This window comes from Passer domesticus, chromosome 2 (genome assembly GCF_036417665.1).
Source record: "Passer domesticus isolate bPasDom1 chromosome 2, bPasDom1.hap1, whole genome shotgun sequence".
In the NCBI taxonomy this organism is placed as follows: Eukaryota; Metazoa; Chordata; class Aves; order Passeriformes; family Passeridae; genus Passer; species Passer domesticus.
The window spans coordinates 58,883,795-58,907,361 of NC_087475.1; the positions used below are offsets into that span (position 1 = coordinate 58,883,795).

Here is a 23,567-nt window from a genome sequence, read left to right on the forward strand (position 1 = left end):
AGACAATCATTTGACTGGGAAGTGACTTTTAAAGGTCGCTTAATCCAACCTCTCAGCAATGACCAGGGACAACTTCAACCAGATCAATTTTCAGTTTATCCCATGCTTTCTCTTCTTTATCATTTATTTGGTTATATCATAGAACTGTGCAATGACAGAGTTGTTGAGGGTGGAAGTGGTCTCTGGAGATCACCAGCAGAAGTTTGGTATAAGATTGCATTTCACTGTTCAGTGAGAGATATTCCCATTTTTCCATATCTATGTATTTCCATTGTGGAATATCTAACCTCTAGGAAAAACTGACTCGAGGGTTTAATACCGATTAGGTCCTTCCAAGTACATATGTTTTCCAGGTTATAGAGATACATTTTCCTGCATATAGAATTTATGACTGCCTTTTACAGATGCCATAGACTTTGTAGGTGAGAAGGGGAAGTCTTTTAGTGCTCTCAGGAAGAATCCAAGCTCTGTTATCTCATCAGTTTTAGGCATCCAACAGTAGTAATGTACACTACAAGGTATAGGGCTTTCTGATTGGATCTTGTTTATTGACTCTCTGAAGATGATTCCATTTTGCTAAAATAATTATTCAATCAGTAAGAGGAAATGGGCAAACATGATTCTGCAGCATGGAAGATATTATAGGACTAGCAAAATCTAGTTCCATTAAATTCACAAACATTTTAGACTAAGAAATAATGGACAACTTGAATGAAATCTAATCTCTTCCTTCAGAAAGTATAATATAAATTACTGCCACAAAGTTCAATTAGTTATGACAGATGTGCAGTCTTTGAAACAAGAGAGCCTCTGCTTTTAAACTTGATAATATCAATAAGAATATAATACACTAGTATTTTGTTCATGCACTTGAGTGCATGATTTTTCACATACAAATGTCTTCATAAATTTTTTTAATTGAACCCATATGCACTCCTCCATGGAAATGTTATGCTTTTGCATAATTTTTCTCCTATCTAGCTATCACTTCATTTAATTTTAAAATATTACCTGCCACTTCAGACAAAGCAAGTTTTTTGGGACAATAAATTTCAGGATAGCCCCACATAACAGCGAGCACTATTGTACTGTGAGTTGCAGCCCATAAATATGACATTTCATGAGCTAGGAGAAGGTAGGCATATAACACTTTTGAAATTCTCATTTTTGTGGGTCTCTTGAAGATCTTAGATCTACATGTTAGAGGAATTCAAACAAATCTGAGTCATTGTAGTACTCTGGTTAAATTATTTCATTACCTAAAAATAGAAATTTGTTATTTAAATTCTATTATGAAACAAATTTTAGACTCAATCTGTTGTCCTAAATGATATCCCTTATTGCTTTACTTGCTTCATTGTCATCCTAATTAATTAAAAAACAAGAGACTCTTACTTGACTCCATTTTTGCAGAGTGCTCCATAATTAACAGCTTATTATCTAACTTTCTCAATGGATTCATGGCAACTACATCAAAAAACTCATAAGCATGGATTCTTCTTGAAAGTAGTCCCTGTGATTTTGACTCTAAAAGACTTTCCACAGTGTTGGAAACCTGTCATTACATACCTTTATTTATTTTTTTTTCATCTTGTGATTCTGTAGTAAGCTCAGCGGGCAATATACTGCTGCAGCCTTAACCACTATAACTGCTTCTGGTGGTGCTGGATTCTGTGTTATTTGAAGCTGAATATTTCAGCTGCTGTAAAATGATCTTCCATGCATTTTTTTTCCTCTTGTATGAAAATGTTTCAGTGACTTTCTTTTCTTCTTGAATTTCAGGCTGCTACACATACATGACACATTTTTTAATATTTCTTCAATATATATTGTTTCTCACATAACACTGACAGCAAGGAACTTCACAAGTTATCTATGGTCTTTGAATTTTTTTTTTTTTTTGTTCAATTCCACGAAGGACAAAAAAGGAACACTGAAGGGTTTTTTTCATGGTTTTGTGAAAAAAAAGATGTCCATTAAAGTGAATTCTTCCCAAAATACAAAATCAGATATATTTTTTCTGAAAAATTGAATATATATATATATATATATATATATATATATATATATGTAAGTTTAATGTGGCTGTGGTGTTTGAGAACTTTATTGGCAACCTTGATTTATAATACACAATGACCTCATAAGGGATTGTAAACAATTATTAGGAATTAATCTCTTGCATATAAATGAGGAACCAGGAGTGATAACTAATTTTGTATTATTTTACCCCTAACGTGGTTTTCAGTTCACCAGCTTCTTGTTGCATGAAGGCTCATTGCTCCCATACATTCCTCTGTCAGTTCCTCTTTAAGCTCAAAATTTAATATACTTTCAAAAAAACAACGACAAAAAATAATCTCATCTACAGAAGGGCATTGACCCTTGCATCCTTCTTAAAAATACTGACTGTTTGGCTTGTCTGGGGCAGAGTCAGCAGTCAGATCATGAGCTAAGCTGGCTGTTTTCACAGTAAATGTACTATGCAGAAATTGTTGTTAGAGGTGGAAAACAGCTTGGCCAGAGAAACACAGACCAGGTTACCTGGAATCAGCCAGTCACAGTCTGCAGCTGCTAAAAGAGTCTGGAATAGGCATGGAGTGTGACTAGGTATATGGAATATGATGCTAGAATAGTGCTATATGCATGAAATGGAGGCTTCTCTTTGTAACTGTGGTTGTGATGCTCTGGGTTATGATGACTAAATTTATGTGTGCTCTCAGTGCCCTTAGACACCAGTTTCTTGGTGGGCCAGAAAACACCTCAGGAGCCTCTGACAAGCAGTGGGAGAGAATCAGATCCAGAGTCATGTATTGTGCAGGCTGTGTGTCTGAGTCCAAGTAAGGGAGGGATCCATATATATATATATATCTATTTATTAATTTGCTTTTATAGATAGTCACAGTTAGATGATTCATACATACACACACACATACACAAGCCTACAGAGATATCAGGGCCCACTGACAAGGAAATGGCAAGAAGCTGCTCTGTAAGTTCAGACTGGATATTAAGAAAGGGTTCTTCACACAGAAGATTGTCAGAGCCAGGCTTCCCAGGGTAATGGTTATGGCATCAAGACTGTCAGAGTTAAAGGAACATCTGAACAACACACTTAATCTTGTGGCTTAATTTTACGTAGTCCTGCAAAGAGCAGGGTGTTCAACCTAGTCTTTATTGGTCTCTTCCAGCTTAAAATATTCTATAATTTTATGATTCTGTGATATATATAGCCTTTATATATATGAAAAGATTTCCCACTAGAAGATCACCAACCCTGATCAACCACGGAGAGAAGCAAAATGAGACCTTTGATGCTTTTTGTTCTTGTCTGACTATGGAGTGCAGCACTCTGTCTCTCTTGATTTGTGTGGCCATCAGCACATACAAATGCATAGTGTTTTATGAACATTGTATGGATTTTTTTCTGTGCCTACTGGACACACATGCTCAATCTTGGTCCTAGTTGGACTTGAGGACATGGAGCTTCAGGAGCCCTACCAACAATGGGCTGCTAGATGTGACATAAATATGGAGATCCATGGGCCTGGTGGGTCGTGAGAAAAGAGGAAGAGAACACTTCAAGGAGTCTCACCAGTTGCAGCTGAGGTTGTATCAGAAACTGTCATTATCATCGAGAGAAAAACTGACCACCCTCTTTGAAAGGTTTCCTTCTAAACAGGAGAAATGCAAGAAGATGGCAGTACATATTGCTCTTCCTGACTCTCCAGTGAGGGCAAGTGATGCAAATGCTGCACCATGGCACCTGCACAATTAGAAGAAATAACTCTTCTTTAATTTTTTAATAATTTTTTATTAAGTCAAATTTGGTAGAGAGGATGAAGGTGAATAATTTTAAGAGAGAAAGAAAATACATATGTTTTCCTTTTGGATTCTAAGCTAAAGTAAAGTCCTTTCTCTTCATCTGGAAGAACATTTGCTATTTATATGTGAATTTATAACTCACAAAGTCCAAAAGAAAACTTGCTGTGAAGTTTCTCTGAAAGAGTAACTAATATTTGGCATTTTTCTAGGTAACTTTTTCTGCTGTGTCAAACAACTTAAGGTGAATGTCATTACCAAGGTATGTTACTACTCATGCATTTCAAAACAAAATTTTCTCTGCTGCTTAAAAGAAAATGGTGTCTTTAACCTTTGTACATATAAAACATTGAATTTTTTGAGAATCAAGTATTTCTTTATTTTTTTCATGCTAAAAACTCATTTATGAAGCTGAAGGATCCAGATTGTGTTGTCACCTCTGTATTTTTCTACCAATTTAATACTTTTTTCCTTTGCAAAGCTGCTAATAAATGTATTATTATAGCAAAATTGGTGCTGAAATTTTCACTGGGTCTTGCAGCTATATTCTCTTCATATTTTTTTATAGACCTGGCTTTTTGTGTACCTTTGTCTCTCTAGGAACTTGGAATTTTCTTTCCTAAAACTCTTTTCAGAATGATCTCTTCTTTCTCCCCTGCGAGAAACCAAAAAACCCACAGAAATATGCAGTTGGCAGAACACAAAGACATAGTTACATATAACAAACAAAAAGAAAAATATGATGTTGTTTGAAATGCAATTTCCTTTTGTATATATCCTCACAGAAGAACACAGAAGGACAGAATTATGAAAATAAATTGTGTGTGTTTTTTGTTTCAAGAGACGATTAAGATCAAATTTTACTATCATAATACATTAGTTTTTAAAATTAAGTTCTTACCAATATAATTGTAAATTTTTTGAAAGTACTTCAGTCACTAAGTTTAACAGCTGGCACATCTGAAGGACAGGACGCCATCCAGAGGGACCTGGTCAAGATTGAGAAGGGAATGGGAATCTTGTCAGGTTTAACAGGACCAAGTGCAAGGTGCTGCACCTGGGTCAGGGCATTCCCTGGTATCAACACAGGCTGGGGCAAGCACAGATGGAGAGCAGCTCTGCTGAGAAGGGCGGCTGGATGAGAGGTTGGACATGACCCAGCCATGTGCACTCACAGCCCAGAACAGAAAGCCAAATGTGTCCTGGGGTGAATCTGAAGCAGTGTGGGCAGCAGGGCCAGAGAGGAAATTCTGCTCCTCTACTCCCCTCTCACCACCTACCTGCAGTGCTGCATCCAGCTCTGGGCCTCCCAACATGGGAAGGACATGGACTTGTGAGAGCAAGTTCAGAGGAGGGACACCAAGCTGATTTGAAGATGGGAGCGCCTCTCCTATGAAGAAAGGCTGGGAAAATTTTGTTCAGCCTGGAAAAAGGAAGACTTCTATGTGATTGGTTTGCGGCCTTCCTGTACCTAAAGGGAGCCTACAAGATGGAGAGAGAATATTTACAAGGGCATGTAGCAACAGGAAAAGGGGAGAAAGATTTACCTGAGAAAGAGAGTAGTTTTGATTAGATATTAGGAAGAAATGCTTTATTGCAAGGGTGGTGAGGCACTGGAACAGGTTGTCCAGAGAAGTTGTGGTTGACCCATCCTTGGAAGTGTTTGAGGCCAGGGTAGATGAAGCCCTGAGCAACCTGATCTAGTAAAAGATATCCCGGTACTTGGCAAAGGGAGTTGGAACTAAATAATCTTTAGGGTCCCTTCCAACTCAAACTACTCTATGATTCTAAGTTTCGTTGTTAGTTACACATTCTGTTGTGAAAACTATGACATGATCTTATGGCAGTCATACTGTGAATAATTAATATCCTGTATTAAAACTCTTGTATTGCAAAACTGAACCTAAGGGGGAAAAAAAAAAAAAAGACAAAATCAGGGGGAAAAACCCACAAAAATAGGTGAAAGTATAAACACTTCTATCTTGCTTCACTAAGCTTTTATCTAGAGTGTTTAAATCATGTACCAAAATAGCCTATCTATGTGTTTTATAGAACATCTACTTTATATCCGAACATAAACCTACCAAAGTTCTGAAGTTTTTTTCTTCACCATAACAGAACAGATGTGCAGATGCACAAATCTCTATTTTGGCAAAAAAAATATAAGGGGTGGGACAGATGAAAGTGTGAGGGAGAGAGAAATTTTTCTATTACTTTGAATAGAAATTCAAATTAATTCATTACAAATGTGCTGTCTTTTAAAAAGACTTCATGGTAAATAAAATTCTCTATTTTTGCATTGTAAGAAACTTGCTTGATTTTCATTGGATCTCTTTTCTTGCTATGAAAATTAACAAAATTGAAGATTGTCTTTAATTTATATAGCCAATTAAATGCTGACATTTCGTATGAATCTTCAAAATATCTGTAAGCTCTTAGATGAGAGTTGTACATTCAGAAAGACTACTATATCTCTTCATCCACAGCCAATTGTGTTCAAATAACTAGAAACATTTGTTTAACTTCCTTCTCATAAAAACTGATCTGGTCCCATGTTTAATCTGCAGCATCATGAATGCTGCAGTACCACATTTTTTTTACTATAAATGTTGAATACAGTTTGAATCAATAATCTTGCTGTAGAGAGAGATATAAGTGCTAAAATTATTTTATTTCATGAGTTCTCATTGGGGTCTATTGAATTCCATTGCACAGAGTGAAGAAAATAATTCACCAGTGTAAACTTTTATAAGGCTGCCACCAATTTTTTTTTTCCTCCTAGGAATATCTGTAGTAAATTTTACCTATTTTTTCCAACATTGCTCTGGGCCTGTATATTAAAGTGTGTTAGCTGATACATAGAGCCATGACTTAGAAAATGTTCAGTGGAAGACACAGTAGAGACTGATGATGAAATCTTTATGAAAGTATGGAATAATCCCTGGCAAAGCAAAAAAGGTTTAATTTTCAGGCAGTCAAGATAGCTGCAAGTGCTGATAATTGTAAGTCCCTCAATTCTTTACTTGTCTTGGTCATTTATTTGCTGTGTGACCTTAAGCAATTTTATTTTCCTCAGTATATTTTGGTGTGTTTTTCACATCTTTAGGGCAGGGATCATTTCAGAAAGCAAGTCACTGTCTTCAGCTCTAATCATATCAAAAGGGCTCTGGAGGCACCTAAAGGTGTTTTCCTCTTTTTTTTTTTTTTTTTTTTTTTTTTTTTTTTTTTTTTTTTTTGTTTTGTTTTGTTTTGTTTGTGATTTTGTTTGTTTGTTTGAGGTGTTTTTTTGTTTTAAGAAGTTATAATAGAAAAAATAATACTTATGTCTTTATTTACCATAAGGGGTTGTTATCATAGAATTAATACTGCACTTACTATTTAATTGAAAACAAAAAGTGCAGAGTATAAGGAAGAATTTTTGCAGCTTTGATTGCTAGTTAAAATTGAGGATGTGACTACTGGGATCTAGTTTTTATTCCATGGTAAATACTTTCAAACAATGATTTTTTGCTTTTATTTTTATTGTATAAGAATATACAATAAAATCAGAAATATCCTAAGACCACAATCCAGAAAATCAATTCATTTGTTTAATAGCCATGGAAAGATTTGGAAATGCAAATATAAATGTACAATTCAGCGCTGAAGTAAATTGATGTCTGATTAGTACAGCTGGTTTTTAGACAAAAAAAGTGTGAATATGGTAGGAAAATAAAGATATTGCTTGTAAAGAAACAGTTTTTCTGAGAAATATTTCCTTAAAATCAGCTATATAAAAGTCCCAAAGAACAGAAAAGGCAAAGCAAACCAAAACACTGTTTTAACTTACATTTCTTCATTTGGCTTTCTGAAAGAGAAAATTAATATTACATATGAGTAAGAACTAATTAAATTAAGCAACTGTGACATTTGTGATAATGATACCAATTAACCAAAGGCAAAAGGGATATGTTCAGTGAAATTCAGAGCTAACATCTGAAATATCATTAATATGAGACTTCTTATTGGTGTCCTTTATTGAGAGCTGTGGTGTTTATGCAGAAGTGAGTATTTCAAGGGTAAATTTAGCACAGGATAGGAGGAAGTTTATTGAGAGCTGTTCCTATTAATAGGAGAATTCTGATCTGAGTATGCCTGACATTCATTTGTCATCACTGCTGATGTCATGTGCCTTCATATACCTTTATCTACTCCTCCAACAGTAGGAAGTCCTGGATAAGTAGAAGTTTGTTCACACACACTAGAATCTCAAACACTGCTTATTGCCAAGTAAACAGAAATAAACATTTATAGTGATTCACTATCAAATCACACATTCCCATCACTGAATTTAATGGGAATCTATACTGAAATCACAACATACAATGGATTATGAACGAACTGCAAAACCACTTCCCATAGCAGTGTGGGCCATCAGTAATGTGCAGAGCAACTTGTCTGTAATAACCCAGAGACAACTGTCTTGTTCTGAGTAATATGGAGGCAAAACAAAAACTCTGCAGACCTATTTTCCCAAATGGCAAAGGGCAAAAAACAAGGTAGGAACAAAATAACTAGACCCATAAATTGTTTATAAAGAATGAAGGTTTAGAGTATATTTTTCAGTATTTAAGTTGCTCCATTATAAACATTTTCATCATTTAAATTTCAAGTCAGGTAGAAGTTGCAGAAGATGAATATTTATTCAAAGATTCATATGAGTATTTAGGCAGCCCTGAATATGTAGGCACCTGTTTGAATAACTCATATGAAATTTTAATCATAGAGTAATTTCACATATACTTACTGTGATAAATAAAAATTAGTTTGCCAGAAGTCTTTGAGATGTCAGAAGAGATAAAACAGGATGTTTGGGATATTTTTCTTAAATTTAATTTTGCAAGTTCTACGTTTTCAGTGGTTTTAGAAACAAGAGTTAAATATATCTATAAACTGTAGGTAGACCTTAGATCATTGAAGTTTATGATCAAAACCTGACATTTAACTTCTCATTTGTTTCTGGTTTGGTTTAGTTTTAGATATGCATATCTAAGAGACCATAATGTCTCATTTGAAGCCATAGGAATATATTGTATTGTACAAATAGCAAGCATGCTAAAGAAAGCACTTTGATATCAAAGATATCCTGTTGCATGCATTTTTTCTAAAGAGACATCTGAAGGCTTCTAAATAAACTGTGAATATTTAGATAAATGTGAATTTAAAATGTGAGTATATCAAAATACTTATTTACAACAGTTACCATGGTCATGTCAATGAAGACTGATATTTTCCCAAATGACAGCCAAAACCAGAATTATGACCCTACTGGGACTTAACATGTGAAATTTTGGTAACTTGGAAAACTGTAAACAGCAACTCCTATAGGCCTTAGCTAAGATCAACATTGTCAGTTGCTACAGTCTGTTGCACTTTGAATTGCAGAAATCTGATCACGTTTCTGAGACTGAAATGACTTTAGAACAGTGTTGTTCAGAGCACTTATTATATTAAGGCATTTTCTCAATAAAGAAAGGGTGGATATCTAGTTTATTAGACTTACTGGAGCAGTATCCAAATGAAAGCTGCTATCAAATTTGCATACAAAAAAATGGTACATCTCTTTTAAATACATATTTACTTAATATATATTTACATTTTTTATATAAAAACTTGACACAAAGCTCCAAGATAATTCTCAATTTAGAGATTTTTTTCTATTTTCTATAATACTTCAATTCTACTAAAGGTAGGTAATACAAATAATAGTTTTAATAAGATGATTCCTGGAGTGAACATAAGAATACATATAACTGAGTACTAAAAAATAAATAAAGTTGTGATATGAAATTGGATACTAACAAACATCTAGGCTGTAGCCTTCCACAGAAAAAGAACATTTATTTTTCAAATCATCATGACAGTATGAATAAATAACCATTAATGAAAATACAATTATATCGTTCATGAAAAAAAGAAAGATACAGACAAAATTGAATTTTAGTTTGTGGCTCAGACCTCGTAGAATTGTCTATCAAAATTCTCCTTTGGTCTCCACAGAAATTCACATACCTTTATTTAGGCTCATGTTGAAGTTAGTATTTTTATGCAAAATCCAGGCACTGCTATGTGACACATCCTAGGGTGAAAAAAAGAAGAAAAGAGGAAAAATGGTGACTGTAAATGTAATAGAAACATGTTTGTAATAAAAACTAACAGAAGACGGATTTACTTTTCTGCTTCTGTTTTTGAATTGCGTGTAAACATAAACCATCTTAAAAATGTTTGTTTCCTGACCAGGAAAGAAGAGATGATATCGATTGTCCACTGAATCATTAGAATGAAGAGTCAAAAAAAAGTGCTTAGTTTCATATTAGACTGTGACCTTGATGTCATCACTGAATACTGAGGGACAGCTATAACTCCCACGAGGAATCATTTTTCTGCTAAACAGATTTCTCCTCAGCAAATCATGCTGATGCATCCACTGTGCAAGTTTGTGAGAAGCTGCATGGCATCAGGAAAGGTGAAAGTCTCTCCACGTGCCCTCTGGATACCTTGTGTCCATAAAAGACAGTGACATCTCAAAAGATCATTGTAATTAATCACATTTTTGTCCTTTCAAAGCCTTTCACCCAATCTTTTTAGGCTTGTGAGACATGTTTTATTGTTAGAAGAGATTGTAGAAATCAGTGATTCCTACTACAGTATAAGAATTAAGGACATGTTTTAAATGAATAGCCATAACCTTATTGTTTGGAGGAGTAATTGTAATGCTATTAACATATTAGTTTTAGGAGTGTTAATTCTGGTAAATATTTTAGATCAGTTCCATTAAATTAAAAAAAATAATAATAATAGTAATTATTACTCCTGGAACAGTGGCTTTTATTATTCTAGTTGTATCTTGCCTTGGATATTGATAGACTGTTGCATTAATAAAAAGTTAACAATAAACTTCTTGATGGATACTCCACTTTAGATTTCCCATAGGACCTTATTAATAGACCGAAATAATTGTAGTCTTGCTGGCATCAGCCATGAAAGACTCAAACTGATATCTCACAGATTTTTGTGGCTCTCCTTATCTGACAGGCTCCCTTTCATGACCCCAGGATGCATATCAACAAGACTTTCACACATAATTATTTTCACAACAGGTCTTAATTGTCTTGGTACTCACCAAGTATTACTCTAATACTTGGTAAAGTATTAGAATGCTTTATTTTTAGGTGACTGTAGTGTGCAGCACCATAGACAAAGACCATCATTCCCAGCAAAGTGTGGCAGAAACATTACAATACCTGTTGCTTCTGTACAACAAAATAGCTACATATTGTTTCCCAAAATGTAAAAATACTCCATGTGTACTATCCCTCCATTTCTTTGCCAGCTAAACTTACATGTTTATGTTAATGTGATGCAAATGCAACTAGCCTGTAAAAAAAAATGACCACATAATTTTATTAGCAAACAACAAACTTTGCTTACTGTTGGTAAAACAAGGATAATAGAGACAGGGATTGCTTATACTGCAGTTCAGATATTTAGTACTGTAAACATTTTAGTTGTGGAACAGGCTGCCCAGGGAGGTCATGGAGCCTCCCTCTCTGGAGGCATTCAAAACCCAACTGGGCAGGTGCAACCTGCTCTAGGTCACCCTACCTTGGCAGAGGCATTGAACAGGATGATCTTCAGAGATCCCTTTCAAACTAAACAGTTCTGTGATTCTGTGAAATAAACCTATACTTCAGCTGAAAGAGGAAGACAAAGAAACCTTTATTCAGGTGGCATTGTAAGTGATGCCTCAGTCAGGTGTGAAGTGGAGCTCTTCTCACTGCCATCACTGAATGACTATTTCTAATCTCTAGCTCTCATGGTTTCATTCTCAGATGTCCTTTAAGCACTTGTGAATCCAGTAAGAGTGCTCACAGGAAGATGGTGGTTGATAGATTATCCAAATATGAAGCTATATATTCTTAAAGATAAAAAGATTGGTAAATAAAAAAGATAAAAAAAGATTGGTAAATTTTGTGAATCATAATTGTGCACCAACCACTGAAAATCACCACCTGATGGTGCATTTAGACCCACACCAAAATCTCTCTTCTGCTAGCATTCCTGGTGCCTGTGTGATGGTGCAAAGAAAAAGAGCTCTATCTTTACAAACCTTCCAGTAAGGATCTGGTTCCTATTGAGATGATTTTCAAATCTTATAGCCTTTTCATGTCATTTTGACTGATGGAAAATATTACTTTACTTGGAAAGCATTTTTATTAAAAGCAGAAAGACTACTTGTTTGTTTAAAAATGCTTTTGATTCTTAGCTTACAAATTGTTATGAGCTGCTCAGCAAGAAATATCACAGGAACTTTCATTACCTGACCACACTTACAAAGGCCATTTTTGCATATTATAGCAAATGGAATCTATGTCAGCTATACAATCAAAGAAACATTTGGATTGGAATGTGTGTCTAATAACAGTAATTATATTTAGCACTTACTTTGCAATTTTCATCTGCAAAGCACTTACTAACAGCATTAGGTACTTAATTCTCACAGAATCTCAGCAAGGTAGGCAGCTATTAAACCTCCCTGTAAAGGGATGCATTATTGGCTGGCAAATGATCATTCACTGAATAGAATAGAAAATAAAAGAATAAGCTATTTCAGCTAATCCAGAAGTTTTAAGAGGAAAACCTTAAATAGATTTAGGAGCACGATAAAGTGCAGGCAAATAGTTCTGTTCCCTAAAACATACAAAAAGATTATCTTAATCAACAATGACATAACCACATCCATAGTGCTGTGAAATATTGCCACAATACAAAAAGTTTATTTTTAAATCTAGAATTTTGATTAAATAGTCTGCACACAATCCTGTGTCATGTGCTCTGGGATGACCCTACTTGAGCAGGGAGGTTGTACCAGGTCAGCCATCATAGGTTTTTCCAACCTTATCCATTTTGTGATTACGTGAATATAGAAGTCAAACGGAAAACTCTATCTTCAGAAGGTGTGTTGCAAAATCACTGTTTTTCTAAGTACAAGGAGAATGAGAAAATTTTCTTTAATCTCTCTTCTTACCTTATAGACTTTTAGTTTCTTCAAGATCTCCAGTATTTCACTGTTATCTCAGGCAGGCTTATCTCTATCCAAGAAACAGCCCTTTGCTTCTTACATTCTTGGCAGTCAGGAGATTGTTGGCTGCTCTCCAGAGTAAACCAAAGGAGATTAAATCTGCCTGGATATTTATTAAAGTATTTAATTTTTTCCATTGTATCTGTTTTACACAATTGCCTTGGAGCTTCTTGTCATTTAGGTAACAGCAAGAGAACAATTTTTGTGAAAAATATTGTATGATTTAAACAAGTGTTATTTCCATTAACAGTCTACAAAGATTGGGAGTGGGAAATTAGTCAAATAAAAAGCTATGAACTTATAAGTAAAATAAAGCACAACTACTACTACTACTACTACTACTACTACTACTACTACTACTGCTACTACTACTACTTCTAGTCAGCTTTAGCAACTAACTAGGAGCATTTAAAAATAATCTCTCTTAAAAGAAGTAAAATACACAAAATTTTCTTAGTGGGTAGACTTATTTTTTCTTCAGGACATATTTTTTGTATTGAAAAGTATTGATCCATTGGCACTGGAACATGACACCAATGACTTTTTATAACATATTTTTTTCTAGGGCTTTATGGTAGGAGCATCTTGTAATTGTATAGTAATTGTAAAGCATTGTAATTCCATATTTCAATTACATTTTTTAATATAATCAGCTCTAAAAAGACAATTTAATGTAAATATCTTATAATTCCTTCTGCCTCTATCTTTTCCTGCCAGAGCTCTCTGGGTATCAGTTCATCTTCGTTACATTTCATGATCTCCCATATACTGTTCTGATCTCTGCATGCCTGCATTTCCTCACATTTTTCTGTGCATTGCTCTTAATCTTGCTCTTTACTTATTTTCAGCTGACATGTACTCTTATTTTTTTTGCCCACTGTACCCCATCTTGTCTCCCTTAAAGTGTGTCTTTCAGTCCCAGTTGCATGTCACTTATTTGCTCCCTCGTCTGCCACGGGCGGATATTCTTTAACACTTTAAAGTTTTCATTCTGCTTACACTAGTTTTCCTTTCCTTTTACTTCACATATCAGAATGTTTGACTCCTGGTTCCTCAATGTGACTTTCTATCCCATACTATAAAAATTAAAATCTAATTTTGTTCAGTCTATATATTAATTTCTTTGCTGATGCATTGAAACTTCCACTGTACTACTCAAGCAAGGCTAAAGGAGAATTTTCTGAACAAAATCTATCAAATAACTAGACTACATCTCTAATTTGTGTTTACTGACTACTGTTTGCTATTACTTTTTCACACAAGCGGTCATGGTTGATTGTAATCACACAATAATACCCAAATAATCATTATGTCAAATAGTAAGTGAGTGGAAGTATACATCAATGCACTTTCCATGAAAAATTTGGAAACTTTTTCTTCTTCTCAGAAAGACAAGAACTCTTTAAGAGCTGTGGATTAAGTCAACATATACAGCATGTTTTTCTGCAACCATTGTGACATAGCAGACTTTGAGAAAGTATATTCTATTCCCAATAGACATAAGAGAACCAAATAATGCAAGATAAAAAGAATATATGAAATAAACTGTGCCTATACTGGTGCAAAAAGCAGATGATGAATACAATTTAAATTAGAGTGTTCAGTCACAAAGTCGGTAATTGAGATGGTGGAGGGTGAAGGAATTAAGAGAGGCAAATGATGACAAGAATTTCTTTTTAATTAGATTTGGTATGAGATAGAATATAGATAGGGTAGAACTACACACTTCCACCAAATGTTCTAGATATTAAGGATTGTATAATTCAAGGCCAAGGGGCACAAAATTTAGAACATATAAGTAAATTTAGATACAATATTAGAGGGCTTCCAAGGCCAAATCTCTTAAGTTACAGAGCTGGACAAAGTACTGAAAGTCAACAATTTATTCAACAAATATTTGTATTTCTTTTCTGCTTGGGAATTTTAGGGGGTTAAAATTTCATTTTCATCAAAGTCACTGCTGTAAAATACTATCTGAAAATATTAAACTTTCAAAGTGAAAAAGACAGCTAAATCTGGGTTTACAATTTGCAATTTCTTAAGTCTATGATAATTTACCATTAAATAAAGCAGGATTACATTTACTCTGTAATTAAAAATGTCATCACTACCCATTTTTCTTTTCTTTTGAATATTTTGAATGAGTAATCTTTCGAATGTTCTGAATGAGTAATCTAAAACCACTAAAATTAGTTCCCGTCCATAAACAGCATTTTGTATTTGTCACTGATCTTATTGGTTTTTTCATCCTCTACCAGACTTTAAGAACTACTTTTTCTGATTTTAAAGTTACATAATTTCTTTTTTAAATGTTTTTACTATGGAAATCATAGTCTCAACTCTTATTGCCTTTTGGAGTTTAGAAAAAGACTATTGTTTCCCATTTAATTTGAATTTTTTTTTACCTCTCTTTCCTAAACTATTAGCTCTAGAGGGAGAAAAACAGCACAAATCAGACATTTCTCTCCCTGCTCAAATAGTCTCAAAGATTTTGCTTGTTTTATATGAAAACACCATCTCCAGAACCAAAAGGCTTTTAAATGTTCACAAGATTTCTTTTTCTATTGAAATATAGTTTTCAAGGGAAGTTATACTCAAGGAAATTTTAATATAATTTAGATCAAATCCTTGAAATATTTCAAACATCAGAACAAATTAAAATATAATTTACGATTGATATTATGTTAATTATAATAGATTGATAACTGAGATTCTATATATATATATATGAATACATCATTTATTGTATAAAATATAATGTTATTTATTAATAAAATATAGTAATATTTCATTATTAGACATGAAGGAGTATGTTTCTAAAACAGTATAAACTAGAAAAGACTGAGCAGAGTTTTCTGATAATTGTGGTTTATTTTTTTTCTTTTTGCTTGATGCAATCTATTTTACATTTCTATTTCAACTTTTTCTTGACCTTCATAGGTCAAAAATATTTCTAGAAAACTTTTTATATATTTACTATTTTGGGATATTTTTTCTTTGTTTCAGTTCTTCTTGTTGTTGTTTTGTTTGTATGTTTGTTTGTTTTATTTTTGTATGTATTTTTTTTCAGTTACTTGAGCATTGCTTGAGAGATGTAGATCATCCTTTTGAAAGTTGCCTTTACCAACATGATTAATAAAATTTGAGCAAACACTTTTAATCACATGTTCAATGATGTGACTTCGAATTATCTTTAAAATAACATTCCTCTGTGACTTTTATAAATGTAAATTTTAAATTTTGACACTTTCAGTGCCAGGCAGTTGAAATTATCTTGGTAACTATCTTTTTGTCTGCATCATATTTTCAATGTTTCTGGATGTATTTGTAGGAAACGAGAATAAAGGGTTTCTTTTGGTCAGTCTTCCTTTCTAGATTCTTGCTTCTTGTTTATTTGCTTCCCTTGTAAAAGCTGAAAATTTCAGCACCTGGTCTTCTGATCATAGGAGTCTCATAGATGCTATTAGTCAAACACTCATTTAGACAGCAGATTCTAGGTAAAAAAAAAAAAAAAAAAGATTTTTTTTTTTTCTTTTGGGGAATTGGTAGCAATACCTTTTTTTCTTTTTTTTTTTTCTTTTTTTTTTTTTTTTTTTTAAACTCTTTGCTTCTTTCTTTGAGCAATCTGCTTCTCAGGATTATCTGGACACTTTCACTCCAGCTCCCTGCCATGGGAATTAATGCCTCAAAACACTGTCAATGCCCAGTAGAATGGGAGACTTCATCTCCAAATGCAAAAAAATTTCAGTTATTGTTCTAAAGATCTTAAGTTCAGACATTCTTGCTGAATGAGAGACTTGTGCTCTACGCTAAGTAAGAAAAGTTTTGAAAGATATGGAATTAATACTATGTAGAGCTTTCAGTGGTAAATTTTAGAGGTTCATATCACCTAACATTTATATGTTAGACATCTGAGTCTGAGCAGTTCACCTCAGGCTTCATTTATGGTTGTTGGAGATAAATATGCACTTCCAGAGGGTGACTGCTTTGATCTAATTTGCTTGCCTTTCATAGGGTGAGATTAATCTCTCTCTGGAGATGCCTGCTTCTTTTCATTGACGATAACACAGGCCCAAGATGACTAGCACAGCACTAACCATTGAATTTTAAAACACTGATGTTCAGGCAAACCAGTTCTCCCTGACATTTCTTTTATGACTGTCTGCACTTTGATATAATAACTAGTCCTTACAATTCAGTAAAAGTAGGAGATGTTAAATGTCTTTGAAGTCTAACTCTTTTGATTGCTGTAGATTTGCCATTTATAGAAAAAATAAATTTTTTAAATGGTGCAGAAATATAGTTGCAATCATGGAAACATGGTAGAATGACTTGCACAACTGGAGTGCCACAATAGATGCATTAGAAAATTTTCAGAAATGATAGGCAAGGAAGGAGAGGTGGGGTCATCGTGTTATCGGGTAATCGTGTATTTGATGGAGTCTTTTGATGGACAGTGGTGATCAGGTTGAGTCTTTGTGGGTAAGAATCAGGGGAAAGGCCAACAAGGAATATATCCTGGTAGGTGTCTTCTGTAGACCACCTACCCAGATGAAAAGACAGATGAAATATTTTATAATTATAATATGTAAAATAAAATGAAGTCTCACAAAAGCTAGCCCTTGTTCATATGCGGGGCTTCATCTTAGCAGATTCATGTTGGAAAAACAATGCAGTGTAGAGGAAAGAGTCTTGGAGGGTCTTGCAGAGTGTGGAATGTTACTTCTTGAGACAGCTGCTGAAGAAGACAACTTTGGACACTGTCCAACTGATCCGATTTATTGTGAACAAAAGTTGTGCCAGGGAGATATAGATTGAATATTAGGAAACATTTATTTACTGGAACAATTATCAGGCTGTCCAGCAAAGTGTCTGAGTCACCAGGCCCAGAGATATTTAAAATTTGTTCAGGTGGCATGCTTAGGGACATGGTTTAGTAGTGTCCTTGAGAGCTTCATGGTTGGACTCAATGACCTTACAGCTACTTTCAAACCAAAATCAATCTGTAATTGTATATGGGGCTCTCTATTATCTTTTCAATTCTTGCTGTGCATTACAAACTGTGTGTTTAAAAACAAAACTAAAAATCTCGCACACAGCCCCACATACTCATAAAAGAGACACTTTCCCCACTCCAAATATTGGCTTGGGAGCCTTTTAGAGGGCTGATAGTTCCTCTAAACTTTAATTAAATTCCTTTCTTTAAAGTTTTTTTTTAAGAAATTTATTTGTTTGTTCTTTATTTTAGTTTACAAGATATCTTGAGCATGACATTCCTTAAATATAACTGTTTGTCATGTCTAGTTAGCCATCTGATGTGTACTGTCTTAGAGAACAATATTGCCTCTAGACAATTAACAGTTCCAATTTGCAAACATTTTTGAGATAATGAAATTAAATGTTCTCTAATTATTATTATTCAAAAACACATATTTAATTAGTTGCATATAGTTTTAAGGATCATTTTTAGAATAACCATAAATATTTTCAGTAAAAGCTTTCTTAAGCCTAAAGATTAGTATTAATGTGGAACTTCATACGCTGTGTTACAAACAGTTGTGAAAAAGAAGACTTGAAAAACCAGTAATTTAAGTCAAGTGTTTTTGTCAATTAACATTAATTTTAACTGGAAAATTAGCAGGAGAAAACTTGAAACAGGAAAGTTTGTTTCAAAATCTCCAAGATTATATTGGAATCTTGTGTTATTGCTATATTGGAAGTTTATGAATAAATTTGACACAAAACTATTGAAATACCACAGTTTCTTCCAATAAATATATAACAGCAGAGCCACTGTGGAGTTCAATGAATTGCATCTTCCTGTATCATGCTTCTAGGTGGGATTGCAATGAAAAAGGAGAAGAAAAATCCCTCTTCATTATCAGGGTAATTAGTTCTATAAATTCCTTTATGTCTTCAGTGAAGAAATGGGGTAATTACATTGTGAAATTTCATTTTCCTGAGGGGACACATTAATTTATGGGCACATGTAATACTTGTTCCAGCACAAGGTTTCCACATTCTGTATATGTACTTCATTATGTAGAAAAGAAATATTTAAAGCACACAAGATTCTATGTATAGTACAAAGTATGGCTGTTTTTTGTTTTTTTTTTTTTTTTTTTTTTTTTAATTTAGGCAATGTATTTTTAGCAAATGTCTTTGATTCCAACCTTTATTAAGTACACTGTAAGTCTTAAAACAGAAAAACAAGTTATTTTACTTTTATTCCTTGAGAGAAGAAAATATTCAATTTCTACATAGATATTAAAGAGCATAAAATATCATTAAAAGCAGAAAGTGTGGTGGCAATTTAATTATTACAAAACACTGTGGGTAGGATCAGGGCCATGTTTTATTAAATTTTATTTCATGGGAAATATACTGTGGTAATTACTAATACAGCTTTATCTATCTTTCTATTATTCAAAGAGTAATATCACCTCTGTTAAAGGTTAATAATATTATTATTACTTAATTCACTAGAATTTATTGAATAATTTGAACACTCTGAAGTAGATACTAGTCAATCTGAACAAACTGTTTATGTCTTCTTGTTATGTTCAAAATCTTGTGAATGGGTAAAAAAGGGAAACATTCCAAATAAAGCTGTTGACGTCATCGAAATCTTAACAGTGCAACAGAAAAATTGTTATTGGGCTATATCTGATTATTGCAGAGAAGAAAAAATCAATTGTGATATAGGTAAAAAGATTGTGCACACAACCTTTACATTCTCCTGCTTTTTCTGGTTGCAGGTTCCCTCTCTTCCTGCTACTTGTTGGTATTATAATGGCAGCAGTGGTAGGGATGCTCTGGTGAGTCATCAGTAGCTGGAGTCCTTTTCTGTGAGGAATGTGATGTTCCTGTTAATGAACAGGAACATCCAGTTCATTAACAGGAACATCACTCTAGACTCCTCTTGTGGTCCTTTCTGTGTATTTATTGACACACTTTTACACTTTAAAAACTTAACAGTTTCATCTTGTATCAAAATTACTATAAATTACTCTATGTATTGCCCTTTACATATGTCACATAAATATGTATTTATTTTCTTTTTGTTGACAAAATGAGTTTTTCTACAGGTCTGTTTTTCTTTATATGTTCGTCACTGAGTTTTTCACAGTTGTGGAGTCTCCAATGCCAGCCTGTGCCCTATCCCTTAAAGTCCCATTGCTGTACTTCTCTCTCCAATATATCCCCAGTTCCCACCTCTCAAGAATATTATTGTACCACACCTCTATTCCTCATCTCTACATTATTATATTAGATTCATACGCCTCTCATTCTACAAAGAAGAACTAATAACTCCTATATATCGTTTGGGGTTTTTTACCTTACAAAGACAAGAAAAGATATATAGGATAAATTGTTGTTACAGATAAACCAAGTGAAACAAAGCCGCAGGTAGATCAGGACAACTTCAGACAAAGCAGACATGAAAAGTGTCAGCCCTGAAGCCAGGCAAACTCAGTACAGACCTTACAGCCTACCAAAGGCAATATGATATTAAAGGGCTGCAGAGTTATACCATTAAAGATAGCAAATAACTCTGTCTGTCATATATGACTTTTGCTGGGAAGAAATTAGGGTGGCTTTATGCCTCTGTGCACAGTGAGCCCAAGTCTGCTCCATACAGAGTTCCCTGCACATGTGGTATCACACAGGCTGATCTGACAGATTTGGTGCACAGCGGCAGCTGGCTGCTGTTTCCAACCTGGACACACAGACCCTAAATGTTGTGTCGATTTTAGTGGTCTTTGGGACCATGAGTGTTCAGGCTCTGACCATCAGTGGCCTTCTCTTGCAACAGACTCAAATCTGTTAAAATGCAGTTTAGATTCTGCCCTTACTGAGTGTCATAATGGTTTTCAAAAGAGTATGAATACTTTCCCAGCAGCAGTTGTAAGAACGAATAGGACAATTCCATCAGCATTAAGTGCACACAAGAAAAACAGATGGGCAGTAGACCCAGGGACTTTTTTAAGAGTCATCAGATTAGATTTTTCATCCTGTAAAGGAGTCAGTGGTGCACACATTTCTGGCTGTGTTCCTGCTTCCTAGCCCTTATTCATATAGCTCTGTTTCCACACTGCCTTGCTCAGGGGAAGACACCTCAGCAGTGTACCTTCTAAGACAGTTTATTTCATAAGGGCTAAGAGAGTTATAAGGGCAGCACCATCTGTTTTTGCAGCAACATATTTTATTACAATATATTATAATGCAAATGGCTTTAGCACTTGTTCAGGTAAGCAGGCAAAACTCACAATTTATCTTGGAAGGGACATATGATCTTCTCTCAGGAGTTGTCTATTGTAATCACTATTGGCCAGCACTACATTGTTGGCCACATTAAACAGGTACAACCGATTCCAGAAAAACCTCTTACTGAGAGCTAACTTGGGTGCAGATGTAGCGTATGCTGAATAGCATTGCATGGTTCTAGCCTACAGGCTTCTGTGTGCATCTGCACTGCATAACCACTGTATAACCAACATCCTGATTATGTCCTGTAAGGCCAATGACTTGGAAGCAAACATGCATATGCTCATACATCTTGTCTCTTCCAGGATAGAACTGATAGGATAAATAATGTCTTTATATCTCCTTTTGAAATATCTTGAGATTATATTTAATGTTATAATGCATACTCATAATAGTCCTGCTATGTCTTTTGCTGTTAGGTTACACAGAGAAGAACCAAAGATCAAGGTAAGTCACTTCCAAATTATTGCCACTTTGAAGTGGGAAATGGATATTAAACTTCTCCACAAAGACCTAAGATGTAGATGCAGAGTTTGCTGTTTAATATTTCCATCAAACGTGGTTGTTTCAAGTATGGTCAGTAGAAGAGCAAATCACAATAAAACAGCTGAACTAAATCAAGAAATGGTGAAAGAATACTGTTGTTTAAGACACCATACGTAAAATGTAAGCAGTACCGTTGCCTGTACTAACAAAATTAGTAAATTAGTACATTTTATCATGAGTGGCTTGACTGAGTGAATATATCATGTTTTCATAACAATATATTGGTCTGGACCTGTCAGAGAGCCAAATGATCATCCTGTTTAGTTTCCAGATGTTGCACAGGTCCTGGCAGGAACAGAGCCCCATAATGAACAGTTTATCCCCTCCAGAGACTCTGCAGTTTGTGACTATTTATGAGTAATTCAGCAACTAATAGTATACTTATGAACTATCCTCAAGAATCAAAAGTCTGAAGAAATTGCACCAGAATTGAGTTATCCAATGATATTATTACAGGGATTCTCATCTCTAGCTAGACTATGTTTTTATTCTTGTTCCTATATGTCTTCATCTTCCGAATTTTCAGCCACCAGTGAGTAATCAGAAAGATAATCACATGATCAGGGAAATAATTTTTCTTCTCCCATTTCAGATATAATATCTAATGTGTTATTAACTCTGTAATGATGAAATAGCTTGCCTTTAACATTCTGTATACATGAAATTTAGCATGCATCCACCAAAAAAAAAAAAAAATTGAAATTTTTTTTGAATGAGTAGCATAAATGTAATGACCAATATTTTCAGAATCTCATTTTTGGCCCTTATTTAATCAAATTTGTTGTAATAAACAAAAATAGCTCTGCTTACCTCATTTCTGTCATAGAAGTATTCTTTTAGAAATAGTGCGAATGTCACCTGCAAGAGTGTGATGCAGAAGCGTGGGAGGCATCATCTCAGAAATGGCCCATAGCTAGGGATCCTCCTCCTGTAATAGAATAACTTTAGACATTATTATCAACTACCTTAAGTCCAGGACTTTGTTATGGCTTGGGAGCACAATGTTATAGGAAGTTTTATTTTTCTTTGCTTGGGTTTTTCTCATGATGATGGGAAACCTACAGTAGCAAACAAGAGAAAACCAGGTCTGTATCTATGTTCCAGATAAGAAGATTGTTTGATTCTTCAAAAAGTTCAAAATAAATGTCATTTCAATTTGTTCCACTCAAGCATCATCTTGGGGAAAATATACATACCTTTTTCCACCTTTCCTTCACTTCTCATTTGCTTTTCATTTCTGATTTGATAAAAGGGAGGCAGAATAATTTTCTAGGTTTATCTAAACAATTCTCTCTTAAAAGATTAGAAATTGATTCTATAGTAAAAAATCATTCATATTTCATAATCATTTTAGTTTGGAGTGTCAAGAATGTTAGAACCTGAAACTGCTTCCAGGAAAGTCCTGATTAGATTTGATAGTCAAAATAGTCTTACTGGCTATTTTGCGGGGTAGCATGCCTAAACTTCTGCTAGCATTGTTTAGGTACTATCTGAGTAAGACAGTACCTGAAATTATAATGAATAATGAGAAGCCTGAGCCTAGTTCACTAATTTCAACCATTGTCCTGAAAAACTTTGAAATCACTGATTTCCTAGTTCATGTTGGGAAGCAGAATATGACTGTGTTAGCAATTTGCACCGTCTGTACATTTATTATTATTGAACACAATATGCATTGCAAAGATAGAAAATGGAAATATGAATGTAGTTTGGGAGTTTGGATTTTCTAGTTACTCTAAATAAATTGCTCAATTGCATTTTGGATCTGCTGGATTTGCTGCTGGCAGTTATCTTTTCCACAGCTCCAGAAGCA

General features: G+C 34.2%; 1 long non-coding RNA gene across 1 annotated transcript; it reads left to right on the forward strand.

Moving 5' to 3' along the window:
• Nucleotides 1-2,754: 2,754 nt before the first annotated feature.
• Nucleotides 2,755-21,655, forward strand: LOC135293954 (uncharacterized). Its single transcript, XR_010356076.1, has 4 exons — nt 2,755-2,837; nt 4,032-4,081; nt 19,699-19,758; nt 21,628-21,655. It is a non-coding gene; the product is annotated as an uncharacterized LOC135293954 (long non-coding RNA).
• Nucleotides 21,656-23,567: the final 1,912 nt, after the last annotated feature.